Source organism: Rhinopithecus bieti, unplaced genomic scaffold (assembly GCF_001698545.2).
Source record: "Rhinopithecus bieti isolate Rb0 unplaced genomic scaffold, ASM169854v2 scaffold_13857, whole genome shotgun sequence".
In the NCBI taxonomy this organism is placed as follows: domain Eukaryota; kingdom Metazoa; phylum Chordata; class Mammalia; order Primates; family Cercopithecidae; genus Rhinopithecus; species Rhinopithecus bieti.
Genome location: NW_016807741.1, coordinates 1,179,392 through 1,193,347, shown reverse-complemented (window position 1 = coordinate 1,193,347; position 13,956 = coordinate 1,179,392). Strand labels below are relative to the sequence as shown.

Sequence of the window (13,956 nt, the reverse complement as noted above, 5' to 3'; positions counted from 1 at the left end):
GGCCCAAAGAGGCATTTATTTGGTATAATTGGTGACTGATTCCTTTCTAACATCTTGGATTAGGACTTGAAATAATCTAGTCACAGTCCCCCGCCCAGGAGTCACGCGTGTTCTCAGGAGAGACTGAAGAGACTGGGGTGCGGGTGATGGAGGAAGCGAAAGAGGCCCCTCTACTTGCCCCTCAGTGTTTCTATCCTCCACAGCGTTCTATTTTCTGACAAAGACAAGCCTGAGCTCTGGGTGCCTGCCCTGAAGGGGACATACCCAGGAGGCACATATAGAAGATTCGGAATTGAAAATATTGGGAAGGAGGAAGGGGAATGGAGAGAACAGGGACGTTGAGGGAGAAGGATCAAAGGGCCGATTGTTGAGAGCATGCCGTCCCTCCCCAGAGTTCTGGGCGCCCCATTTAATGCAAGCTGTCTCTCCTCCTCTCTCTTTTCTCTCTCTTCAGAGGAGGTACTTTGGGGCAACCTTCTGAGGAGGAGAAAGGGCTCATACTGACATGGATTCCTTTCAAGTAGTTGTTCCTCCCTTTCCTTCCAAAATGACACATTTTGAAAGTGGAACACGTCCAAGCACGCAGAGAAGAGTGGAGAATAATGTCGTGAGATATGCTCACCACGCTGTTTGCCACATATGTTGTGAAAAATGTTTAAATCAAGCCTCTGGATACAATCACTTTTGACATGCCCTCCCTCCCTCCCTCCTGGCTGTCCCTGGTCTTCCTTGTACCAGTCACAGCCTCACCCCATCTCCACCTGTCACCCACCATCTGGGAGAGTCTAGAATGAGTATGCTTGTATTCGATGCTGTGTTTCCCCTAATTGAGCAGTGAGAAATTCTCCTAATGGGGCAATAAGAAACCTCTGCTGGATGTCCATGGGGCTTGGTCTGAAGGCTGTTTGCCCCAAGGATTTATTTGCAGAATTTCAAGCAAAGGCATTAGGGGGAAAAATGTTACGTTGAGAAAATACAACCCAGGACTTCTCTGCCTCTCCCCAGACCCTCATTTTCAGCACTGAGTTTTCTCTCCAGCTTCTTCTCGTCTTAGCTTCTTTGGGGTTTCCCCTACCAGGCCCCTCTCTGAACCTCCAATTACCAGCCTGCATTTAGGCTCCGGGAGTGGGTAGCTCTGCTCTATGCATGGCTTTTCCTACCTGGCAGAAGGTGTGTGTCAGTCAGAGGCAGCTGGTGCCTGGAGACGTCACCACCCACTTACCTTCTCAATTTCCCTTTAACACCTCTTCTTCTCTTGGTGCCAGCTGCTTCTAACTTCCAGGTGCAGGAAGCATTTGGTCCACCCTCTGCTCACAATGGATGCCCCTCAGCTGCCAGAGTTTTCCACTCCACGATGATTTGCCCCTCCCCCACCATGCATAAAGGAAAAGCCACACACACATGCGTGTTATTAAAATGAACTGTTTATATTATCTCCGTTGAGTCAATACATTATAATGTATTAAAATGGAAAGGTACAAAATTGAAATAAATACTTTCTGATTCATTGTATAAATCTTTTTTTTTTGCAAGATGCTTTATCATCAGTACATGTCACAAGAAAACTTTAAATGACACTGAACAATCATTGAAATCATTGGTGCATGGAGAAAAGGTAAAGAAAAACAACTTTTGGTTGTTTTGGCATGGAGACCTTGAACATTTTGGGTTCCCCAACCCATGTGAAGGGTGTAAAATAGAAATGCGCAAACTGACTTAAAAACATAAACAGGCTTACAAAAACCCTCTTTTTTCTTAACCAGCCACTTCTCGCATGTCTGCCATACCAGTAGTACATTCATTATTGTCCAAGGGAAGACAGTACGGCCTTTCATTTTTAAAGAGCTTGGGTGGAGGGCTAAAGACAATGTGCTGTAGCTGAAGGTGAGTAGAGTGTTCCAGAGAACAAAAAAGTCTAGAGGGTCTTCAGGAACAGCACTGAGCATGATGGGGGGAGGGTCTCTGGGACGAGAGGTGGAGGTGGAGGAGGGTGCGGAGTCCAGATCTGAAGCCATGGAGACTGAGGATGGAGCTGGGTTGTCAGTGGTGAATGTGGGTGCAGGGATCTCTCCGCCTGAGCAGTCCTGGGTTTGTCCTCAGCCTGGGGACGTTGCTCTTTCAGCAAGAGGCGAACCCTGGGCTTTGGAGACGGGGCTGGGGCTCTTTTGAGGCATAGCAGCAGTGGGGAGACTGGGGACAGGCTTGCAATGGATTCCATGGGAGGGGCTTCTCTCCTGGTTCTGACTGCTTATTAGGTGGTTATTAAGGCAATAAGGACTTAAGCAAACTAGAAGTTAAGGGCAGCTAAGTTCAGCCAGATCAAAGGTAAACAAAAGGTGAGAAGGAGTCCCTTTCTCCTCAGCTACCTTTCCCCCAAGCACAGGAGGCCTCAGCTCCTGAAGCTCTGAATTTACAGTACACAGTAGCAGACGGCTTGCCCTTTGGAAGGCTCCATGGAAAGAAGGCTTATCCCTGACTTGGGGCAACTTGACCGAATTTTCTACTCTCCAGAATCTCTTTTCTGTGGTCACCCGACTGGGAGTGGAAGATGGAAGCACCAAGGTTCCTGCAGAAGATAGATCAAGACCTTTGCTGTCAACCTTTCGGCCCATCCCAATGGCCTTCAATGGCATGTGTCCTGGAAAGCCAGGCCTGCGTGCCTGTATGCCCCAGCGAGACCTATGCTCAGCTAAAGAAGAGGACAGCCTTTCAGGATTCAGGAATGTTCCCCCTAGAACAGATGGAATGACAGCTACAATGTCCTTGGGAATGTGAGGTCCTGGGTGAGTCTCTGGGGAAGTGAAAGAAGCTCCTTTAACTTGACTCCACTCACAGGGCGATGTGCAGGAGACAAAACAGAATGGATAGAGGAAGCTTCTCCTTTCTTCTTGCTCTAGAGTGAAGGAGATGGACAGTTACCTTGAACTGCTATGGGAAGGATGAGCATGGAGAGCTGCCTGTTATTCTGAGCCAACTTCTGGTAAGATGCTGGGTAAATCGACTGCCTGGAATTGAAGAACTGGCTCTCAAGCAGTTGCTGCTGAAGAATGTCAGCAAAGGAACCACACACCACTGTGGTAAGCCAGGTGGAAATCCCTCCACCCTCTGGCATGGGATGGCAGTCTAGAAAGGACTCTCCATGAGATGCCTGGGGCCTGAGGAGGCAGAGGCATGGACACACTGTGCTATGATGACTTAGAGACACCTGTGAGTGGGACATTCATGGGGATGAAATGGGTGCAGGGAGAAATGGCAGTTGTAATGGCCAGCCATCTGGGGACCAGTTCCCTTCCTGGCCTTTCTTTCTCTGGTGGAGCCCATCCTGTTTTGGTCCTAAGAAAAATGGGTGTCATTTTATCCAGGAATCTAAGAATTATAATAACAAATTAATAAAGTGAATGTGATAATCAAACCGTGAGAGTATGAACAACATAAGATTTGATGATCATTGTCAAAATCAGTTGGTAGGTCTGTGGAACTTTATTGTACATTTCAACTTTGATATGTGTTTGAATATGTTTTCTAAGTTATCTACAACCCAAAACAGAACCCCTTGGAGGTAATCTAGCGGAATCCTTCATGTTACAGACAGAGCCACTGGTTAAGGGTCTAGGGTCACACAGGGAGTCACTGCAGAATCAGTACTGGAACCCTGTGCTCTTTCTGCAGGGATTTGGATATTTTGGTTGGATATGCATTCTTACATCAATGTATATTCTCCAGCTCTGCTAATACATGTTGAAAGGCAGGCAGCTATTTTTAAACACCCTGCCTATTAGCCTTAGGAACATAATAATAATGGCAAGCACTCTTTATTGCTTCACTGAGCTGCAGACACCCTTCTAGGGTGTGAACAGAGCTCAGTAAAGACAGCAGCCTCAGGTCCGCATGTTGCTTTGAGCCACGAGCTAGTCTGCAGGCAGCAGCCACGGGCCGTCCCTGTGTTACGTATATTTAAGAACACCGGGGAACACAGGAATTACATGGACTAAGTTTAGAAAACAAATAGTAACATACATAAAGGAAGGCTTGATATGGACTGCAAGGACGTAGAGCAGGTGCACATGCGTGCACTACCAGAATGGCTACACGGTGGGAAGGAACTCCGGAACCACGTGAGAAAGAGTTGTTAGGACAGTGCAATTGTGAAATACTGTTTCCGACTCTAACACGTTTTCTATCACTCGATTTTAAAATAGATAATAATTATAATTTTTATTAATATCAAACAAATTAGCTTTGGGACCTATGGCCCTAACTTGGGGGTCACGGCTGCAGTCCCCTTCTTACAGAGCTGGCTAGCTGCACAGATAACTGCCCCCATTGTTGGCCAATTCTGGACACTCTCTTCTCCCATAAAGACACCAGGGAGTGCTCTTCAGCCCCAATGTTTCAAAGGGAGAACCCACACCCACCCTAACTTCTGGTGAGACAAAGCACTTATTATAGCTGTTCACCTCTTCACAGGGCACCCACCACCAGGAAAGGTCACTAAAGGTCCTGCCTGGGCCCCTAGCGTGGCACAGGGTCATGGTCAGTCTTCTCTGGAGCCTGAGTCTGGGCCTGGTGGGGAAAGGGGATGTCACTTATAAGGAAGTGGGGGAGGTGGGGACTGGAAAGGGCTGGAATGGCACCTTTTTAAAGGAATAAAGCCCTTTAAGGATCTTCAACTCAGGGACTTGGTCTCTTTGAGAAACAGCACCATAATCTAATTGGAATAAAAAAATTATCTATTTAATTAGAAAGAGACTCTTAGGAACTGGAGGCTGGGGAAAGGAGTGGGGATTCACTGGACCCTTCTCAGGGATAACAAAGAATCAAGGGCCTCAGTAGCAAATTACAGACTTTATTTTGAAAATTCAAATAAAACCACAAAACTTCAAATAAAAACACATTCTAGACTATGTCTTTGTAAGCTTTGGGGGACAAACCTCAAAGAGTCCTCCCAAAGGAAAACAGACCAGCTAAGCCAGGTGCCTCCAGGCTTGTAAAAGGGGGAAAGTGAGGCCAGGAGGCCAACAGCCATTTTTTAGAAGAATGACACCCCGAGAAGTTCCTGATCTACCATTTTGCATGAGGAAAACATGCTTTGGCTTCTGGTGGCTCAGTTGAGATAAAAGCAGAGAGGTACAATAAAAGGAATTTATAACAAATATTAGGAATACCTGCTTGGATTAAAAAGTTGAGGGTTTCCTGAAACAAGCTCTGCTAAAAGGGACTTCCTGGAGAAATCAGATGCCTCTGGAATGGAAGATGTCCAGAAAAGTTGAGATGGCTGAACAACAGCTGAGGTCGCTGGGTGGATGGATGGACCACTGAGATTTTTTAGGAAAAAGCTGTTCTCACAGGAGATTTAGTGAGGGCAGTTTATAGGTTTAGATTCTGCTGTTCCTTATTTTCATTGTTCTTCCTCAACCCTCAAAAATATAGATTAATGAGACATTAGCTCATTTCACATCCTAAATCTGAATCCTCTTCCCTTGGCTAACACGGGGCTGGGAGAGGGGAATGTGAACATGTGTGTTCATATTGACCATAATCATTGAGAAAGGAAACTTAGGGACTTCTATCAAACAGAGTTTGGGAAGGACATCTGAATTTCACAAATTAAAAGGATTCTGAGCTGCTGGTTTTAGTCAGGAGGGGGACAAAGGAGCATCGGGAAGCAGGCTCTGAGGGGGTCTCTGCTCCTTTTGAGCTGGGTTTCTTTGGGCAAATCACTTCATCTCTCTCTGGGCTTCAGTTTCCTCATCTGTACAGGGAGGAGATGGAACCCCACATGCTCTGAGTCCTTTCTGACATTTGACATTTGACATTTGTAGTCTATGGTCCTGGAGAACCGACATCAGTCTGGAAAAGATGTGAGGCAGGGGCTGAATTCTAGGATCATGAAGGGCTCCACTAGCCTTTAATCCAAAGAGGGCCAACCTTGTTCCAGGGGAATGGTGAGTACACTTTCTAGCAGGTTCCTTGGGACTCCTGAACAATGTCAGCATGTCCACAATGCTCCATCTAGATTCTGCCCTTGAAAGAGCCAAACAGGACAGCAGTAATGTCTGCCACATCTTTGTGGGATCCTGCCCTTTTGTGGTCAATCTCAACTCAGGGAAAGTAGGAAGTGCATTAGAACGTAATAAAAATTTCAAAAGATCTTGAAAGATGCCCACCAGCAGTGGACAGTGACACAATCAGTGCCCATGGCCAGGCACATCATGGAGGCTTGCAGGAGCCATGAGAAACAGGAGGTTTGTAAAGTGCTCTGAGCTCTTCCCTGTGAAGAGTCAGAGTGGCAGAGGCATCACAGTCCTGGTTTCCACTTGGCCGGCCATCAGGATTAACATTTCACTGCAGAGCCAATAAGCCCAAGACTTCAGAGGACTGGCTGTGTCTCTGGATTTGCGGAGGGGGAATGGCTCACTGTGGAGAGGCGCACTATTCCGCCAAAAGACAAATGTCTGCAAAAACACAGACACTGGAAAAATCGATTTAGGTGCTTCTAATAACTTCTGTGTACGCTGGTTCCTAGCACTGGGAGTCGGGGAGATGTGTCTATCAGAGTTTGAGTTGGAAAAACATAGAATGGCAAACTCTGTGTGCCCAGGGGAAAAAAAGAAGTCCATGATTCTGACCTCTTTAGGGAGAATGAATGGACTGTGTGCCAGAGATTCACCTCTATTTCCCAGAGATATTGCTTTCCAAATCTACCTCCTTTCAAAAGCTATGCAGAAGGACCTGGCTGAAGAGATGACTTGAGATCCCAGCAAGAAGAAAATCAGGGTAATCTTGAACCAGAATAGTTTGTGCCTTTTAAGACATGCATTTCTTCTGAGCAAGTCCAGATGTCCAAAGGGGGAGAGGGGATGCTGTGAGCACTGTCTCTAAACAAACAGTGATCCAATCTCCTAAGTAGTTAAAGATCCAGTTTTGCTTTAAATGCATTGAAGGCCCAAGAAAATTTAGATGCCTCTCTCACTTAACACTGCCCTTCCTAATCTTACCTAGAGTGAAGCTGAGGCACAAGGAAGGCCAGCCCATTTTTCTGCAGCTCTCCTATTGAAATGGTGCCACTCCTGGGAGGAAAACCCAAGATCTCTCTCTCTGAGTCCTTCAATATCTTCCATTGCCTTTTTGCTTAATTCACATTTAAAGCCTGCCTATCTCTCTATAATATATTATATGCACTATTTGTACAAAATATAAATACTTCTTATATTTCTGCTTAATTTCCTGTCTTTTATCCTCCTTTATATAACTAGGTTAAAAAAAAAAAAAGATGTTCATGACAAGGGAAAAACCACAGTACTGCTCAAAGGAATAGATCTCCGGAAGGAGAGATGACAGCCGTTGTCCATGGACCCCAGGGGTGCTTCAGATCTGGACTGTACAGCAAATTAAATGGAACACATTTCAACAGAAATCGGCAATGGAGACATCTGAGCCAGACGAAGTGAACTTCCACAACCTGGTTTTAAGGAACAGTAAATACGATAGAGATAGATAGATACACTATGCTGAATCTTGAGTACTAAAACAAGTTATAAATAGAAATATGCTAACTTAAAGAAGACATACGTCATAGGGATTAGTCTGGTCAACAACCAATTACCATTAGGATCAAAAAGTAAACCAGCCTTTTCACTGAGTGCCTCCACAACATTTCTCAATGCACTAAGTACATTTTAACCATGCAAAAATACACAAACATCTTAACTAGGTTGTTTTTTTTTTTTTGTTTTGTAAAAAAAAAATCAAACACCAACATTATGCATTTTGTTAATTATATTGGTTAAAGTAACAGCCAGTGGCTGCCATATATCAGATACATCATATACATATTTTTATACAGAATCTGGACAACACAACATTACACATCAGAGAGAAAGAGAGAAAAAGAGAAAGAGATTATTTGTTCCTTTGTGGGTTTTTTGTTGTTCAGTAAAAAAATTAAGTAAAATGTGACAAGCAATGCTAAGAAGGAAAACACTTCAACAAGTTAGGAATACATAGGGAGAACTGCTAATCCGAAATACAGGAGGAAAAGAGTTCATATTTAGGTCTGTGTCTAGAATTTTCTTCACTAAGAAACAAAAGAGTACAACCGGTGTATTGGTTTGGAAAAGCAGAAAGAGCGAAAACATCATGCTGTCTGCCTCCCAGCATGTTTCCAGCAAGAAGAAAAAAACATAAGCACAAATTAATTTCACAAGTTTTGTTTTCAAAAATGTCCTCCCTTACCCAGGAAGCTTGGTAATGCAGGGGTGGGGGGCAGCTCAGTTGAGAGTGTCCTTGGCAAAGGTTGGCCAAAACTGTTGGCCTTAAATTAGTTGGAGATATGAACTGTCTGTGGGAATTCACGCAATGAAATGCGACATCAGCTTGCTCCGTCTAGGCAATATTTCCTGTTGCCAGCTCATGATCTGGCCGAAGACACAACCCCCATGACAGGCTCTGCTAGCCAGGCCCCAGTCCTGCCCCTTAAACATCTGGCATCAACACAATCTTAGGAATTCAACCTGAAAAGAAAACGAGACCTTGAACACAAGCTATGGAAGCACTACCGTGATCACGGTTAGATACAAAAATGTGAAAATTCAGATGTAATCAAAAATACAAAATCAGTTTCAATAAGATTTGCTTTTTTTAAACCATTACAGTGCAAGGTTTTTCAAATTACAGTAAAAGTTATGTGTCTGCTTACAGTAACTAGAGTAAATAGCTGATTTTGTTCTGCTAGAATCAGAGGTCCCTGATAAGTGAGAATGCACCAGTCTGAAATCAACCCAGCACAATAAATGGATATCTGAACATAAACACGGTTCATTGTAGTCTTTACCCCTTTAAATTATAGTAACAAAAGAATGATGTCCTTTGCACAACTCATTAGCATGATGTTCTTCCTCCATTAAAAACAATCGTAGTAAATAGATGGTATTAAAATTCCACAAGAAAAGGACTGGAAAACCGGGGCTGACCAGTGGAGGATCTGAAGGGAGTTTCCCATGTCACTGAGCTTTTCCCATTATACTTAATTTTTTTTTTTTTTTTTTCCTAGCACAAGCCTCTTTGGGCAATGTTGCTTTGTGCTTCAACACCCATCACCCACACCATCCCAGGCTGTTGCGAGAGGAAGAGGTACCACCTCGCGGAATGAAAGGAAAACATAAGGGGTCACCCCCGAGGAAAGAAAAATGGAATAAAATGGGAGTTGGGAAGCCAGGCTGGGGAGGAGCCTTCAGTTGATAAACGAATGACCCTTGTCAAGGCCATTGTGTCTCAGAGTCTCACAGTCAGCAAGGGAAGAAAGGGAAAGTCAAGAACCCAAAAGACCATCTGAGAATAAGAGTTGCTGTTCACCAAGAGCCTCACTTTTGGGCAAGTGGCTGGCAGACAGCGAGAGACTAAAGGAAGTGATCAGGCAATGGTCTTCACACTTATGCCAAGGGACAGGAGGAGAGGCAAGGGAGACTGAGGGAGAATCCTCTTCTGAAATTTGTAGCAAGAACTAGTCTGGGACAGGTTGGGAAAGGCAGGATGCATCAGAATGCCTCCAGGAACCACCACTGCATGCCCAAGAGGGTGGATGATGGCCCTTTGGCACAGACCGCAGGCTAGAAGCCCACAGAAGCCACATATCGTCCCTGTTGGTCTTTGGCCTTCCTCATGTGGCCCCTCTCTAGCCTTATCCTGGGGCTTACCCAAGAAAGCCACTCTTTGAGCCATTTGGATTGGCCCCTTCTACCCTACTCTAAGTCACTCCTAATTGCACAGGGCAACTCTTCCTAAATTAAGTGACTTGGAAAGGAGGCAACTTTAGACAGCAAGAGGCTGCTGTTGAGGGAGCAGGGGAGTGGGACTGGCCAGCCCTGTGTAGGGTGTGGGCAGCGCCTTCTCTCGTCTCCCCTGGGATGTAGCCTGTGGTTTGATCCACCCACCTCCTACTAGTGACCTGCATTCAGGTAAGAGAACCCTTTGCTCACACCCATGGCTCAAGAAAGGGAAGAAATGCAAACTCCTCTGACACATTAGGAAGTTTTTCTAACTTTGAAATAGAGTGTGAGATGTTAGCGTGAGTTCAGGAAGCACTCGATCATTTGGTTAAAATCTGGCCATTGCAGGAAGTTTGGACTTCCTCTAAAAATTTTGCTACACTCCTCAATAAGAAAAAATTATCCCCCTGACCTTACAGGCTTAGAGTCCACCAGCGTCCACACTGGTCTGGTTCCTACTCTCATGGGTAGAAGTGGACAGCTGTGCTTAGTCCAGCACAGGGCCTCCTCCTGCAGGCACATCGGGGTTTATTTTAGGAGTGAGAGAATCAGGCAGAACCAGTGCCCCCGTCCTTTGCTATTTGCATAAGGTGTTCACACTTATTCATTCCTTGGGCCAGAGGAGATCCCACCTTACTTGCCTTCTGAATCCCATCTCTTACTAAGCTTTCCCAGACTTCAGTTTCCACCCATGACCTATCCTAGTAAAGTGGTTGTCTTCTGGACAACCACTTCTGTCCTGGAAACTGTCTTTGTACTCCTCACCCATCCTTGACTCAAAACAAGCCACACTTGTTCCTCTGCAGTTCAGAGGTGGTACCCTCTGCTTATTGCTCTGAGCCCCCCTAAGTGAGTAGTTCTGCAAAGCCAACAAAGGAGCTGCTGAGCATGGGTCTTCCCTCAAACGGAAGATTTTTAAGAGGTGCAGGCTGCTTTGGCTGAATGGCCTTAGCAAACACCATGATGTTCTTCTGACATCAATCCCCAGAACTCTGCCTTACTAGATCAGCTCTCTCCAAATGGTGTTTCTCTGACCTGGCAGTTTGGAGATGAAACCATGTTTGAGGATTTGTGATCATAGATGTATTTACATAAGGAAGTGGACAGAATAAAATTAGGAAATGAGATGATGTGTAGTGTGGCTTTAAGGGTAACGATATGCTCAAAGAATCCTGAAAATGCCCCAAGGCAAGGCTGTGATGTCCTACACTTGGTACCTGGGACCATCTGGTTCTATTTACCATTGATTGGAAGCCACCCTGGCTGAAAGACATTCCCAGGCATGGTGGAGAACAGGCATTGTCAGTCCAGGGCCTTGGTGGGGAGGTAGGTGGTCTGCTGCTCCTCCAACTCTCAAAAGAAGGGGGTTTGGACATCACAGACAGCAGCATTGGATTTGAAATTGGACCCTAAACCCTTTATAGTAGTGTGACCTCAAGTGGGCTACCCTCTCTGAACTTTAGTTTTCTCATTTGCATGTTGGGTATGACTTTATTATTCACAGTGTTGTTGAGAAGATCAAATAAGATACTGCATGTGAAAGTGCCCCACAGGCATTTAGGAACTGTGCTGGACAACCTTATTCTCCTCTGTTAAAAGCATCACAGCCTTCCCCGGACAACCTCAAAGTTTGATACTTTTCCATACCTGAAGCATTTTCTTAGAGAGGTGGTTGTTTGCTAAGTGGAGTTCTAAGGACAGTAGAGTTTGCACAGTCTTTTGCTTGGCTTTGTTTTGTTTGGTCAATAACCTCTGTATATCCCATACGGCTGATTCTCATCTCCTGATTAGTTAATGCTCTGGTCTGCACCCCAGAACATTACAACTGCTTGACATCAATAACAAAAAAGGGATTAGAGGAAGCAATGTGGTTTTGTTTTGTTTTAACCTTCAAGTTATATGTTTTGAGTATATTTATTAGGGTGAGCTGTTGGCTTCATCTTTTTATTTTAATTTTTTTTTTTGAGATGGAGTCTCACTCTATCACCCAGGCTGGAGTGCAATGGCACGATCTCAGCTCACTCCAACCTCTGCCTCCTGGGTTCAAGTGATTCTTCTGCCTCAGTCCCCTGAGTAGCTGGGATTACAGGCATGCACCACCACACCCGGCTAATTTTTGTATTGGCTTCATCTTTTAATGCAAGAGAAAAATGCAGTTGAATTGATTTAGGAGATGTTTGCCTTCTATGTAAGGAGGATCTCCTTGGGTTCTTATGCTGATAGACATTAGCATGGGTTTAAGGAGAAGCTAAATTTTCTTCCCATTTGTTGGATGAGTGGGTATTGATAACAGGACTTTAGGATGGGAAGGAACTTTAAGGAGTGTCACCATTTTGCAGAAAAGGAAACTGTGCTTGGGCGCGTGGAGTGTGTTAGTGGCAAATCCAGGACTCCAGCTGCTGCACTGGAATGTAGAAATGGGTGACCCTGCTTGGAGGGGAGGTAGGGCTTAGATGACAGTTCTCTGTGGTCCTGGGATGCAACAGCATAGCTTCCTAATTATCTAATTTCTGCTGACAGACGTCATTTTCAACTTGCTCTCACCCAGTCATTCTTAGAGAAATCACTAGATAAACTCCTAGTGGACTTTTAGTGGTCCAGTTTGCCAAATAGAACTAGGAAATTGGGGAAGAAACAGTAACTATGTCTTGAAGGTTAAAAAAGAAACAACACTATTTCTCATCATCGCTAATCAGTGGGGAATTTTAAAAAAGGCACTTACCATTGACCTAACCTGTAGTGTTACAAATGGACTCACTTGGAGATAAATATGTAATATTTTGGAAATGGGTGCCTGGTAAGTGATGGATGCAGTGAATGTGGTATGTCCTGATTCAGAAACTCTTGTGATAAATCACCTCAAGTCATATCTCAGCATTTGCCATGAGGTTAGAACAGTGACAAAGAAAGAATGAACGATTCTTAAGTGGAATTGATGAGAATTCATTGTTGGCCTAAAGGAGCAATGTGGGATTAGCCTGGAGCTTCTTATCTCACAGAGAATCTTTCAAGGTTAGTCGACTGATCCAAGGTCTGTGTTGACCCCTTTGTCATGCTGTTGTGTCCTATTTCTCTCTTGGCTCTTCCTAAGAGAATATCCTTCTCTCTTGTTCTTTGTAGCCCATGTGCCTATTCATAGTATATTGATTAACCTAAACTTTGTAAGTCCAAAAGGCTCAGGATGGAGGCATGGGGTCTGTGGACATGCAGAAACAATGGCTAGGAATGATAGCAAGAAAGGCATAGGGATGTTGAGTTTCAGGTCCTTCTTTCCTTGTGGTGAGGTAGTAACAGGACCTTTTCTTCAGTTTCCAGATCAAGGATAACATGATTATGTTTTGCTTTCTTTCTAAAGCAATCTGTCTCAAAAATAGAGGAATCTTTTCCTTACTCTCCCCTCCCCTTGTCTCTTCTTGCTGTGGTTAGGGCATTTTTTCCTATTTGAGAAGGACACCTGGTGATTAATTAAGAAGGAAGATGATTGTAGGAAGCATCCTCTAACAATGGCTATCAAAGGAGCCAATATATTGGTGCACACTGGGAGTTACTTTTAGGGAAAGAAGGGGGCACATGTGTTAATTGTTTCCTTATAACCTTCCCTAATGTTCTTAACCCATGATGTGCCATTCATGAGGAATGTTCAACAGTCCTTAATGCCCACGTCATCTCCTCTTTCTTTGAGTTTAGTGGTGCTAAGTTGCCTTCCTTTCCTTTGAACTCGAGAGAGCTTTATCTGCATTCATTAATTTCATCTTACTTTTCAGCTCTGGATGTACAGATGTTAGCTTCCCACCAGAGTGCGAATCACTTATGGACAGGGTCTAGTCACATGCTTGGGATCTTAGCTAGATGAATAATGAGTGTGTAAGTTAGAAGACTAACGAACAGGATGAATTGACGGTGTGTGAGTTCAGGAATCTCACTGAGCCCTAAGTTCTCAAGGGAAGAAATCTCTTCTGTTAACCTCAGGGAGGTGGCTGTCAGTTTTGACAGCTGACATGGGGCAACACCAAGGTCTTTGCAAGCTTCCTGAAGCCAAGTTAGAGCCCAGTACTTCAGGTCAGCAGTATCGGAGACAGCAGTTTTGGCTAGAGGCAGAGACTTGCTGTTCAGTTCCTTTTGAGCAGTTTGGGCTTCAAAATATAATGATGCTACCCAATGCCCTGATTTCTTCTCTACAACATAAAGA

The 13,956-nt window shown here is 44.5% G+C and overlaps 1 long non-coding RNA gene across 1 annotated transcript; it reads left to right on the top strand.

The window, feature by feature from the left end:
• Positions 1-1,837: 1,837 nt before the first annotated feature.
• LOC108536708 (uncharacterized) lies at positions 1,838-7,736 on the top strand. Its single transcript, XR_001887599.1, has 2 exons — positions 1,838-3,077; positions 5,823-7,736. It is a non-coding gene; the product is annotated as an uncharacterized LOC108536708 (long non-coding RNA).
• The last annotated feature ends 6,220 nt before the right edge of the window (positions 7,737-13,956 follow it).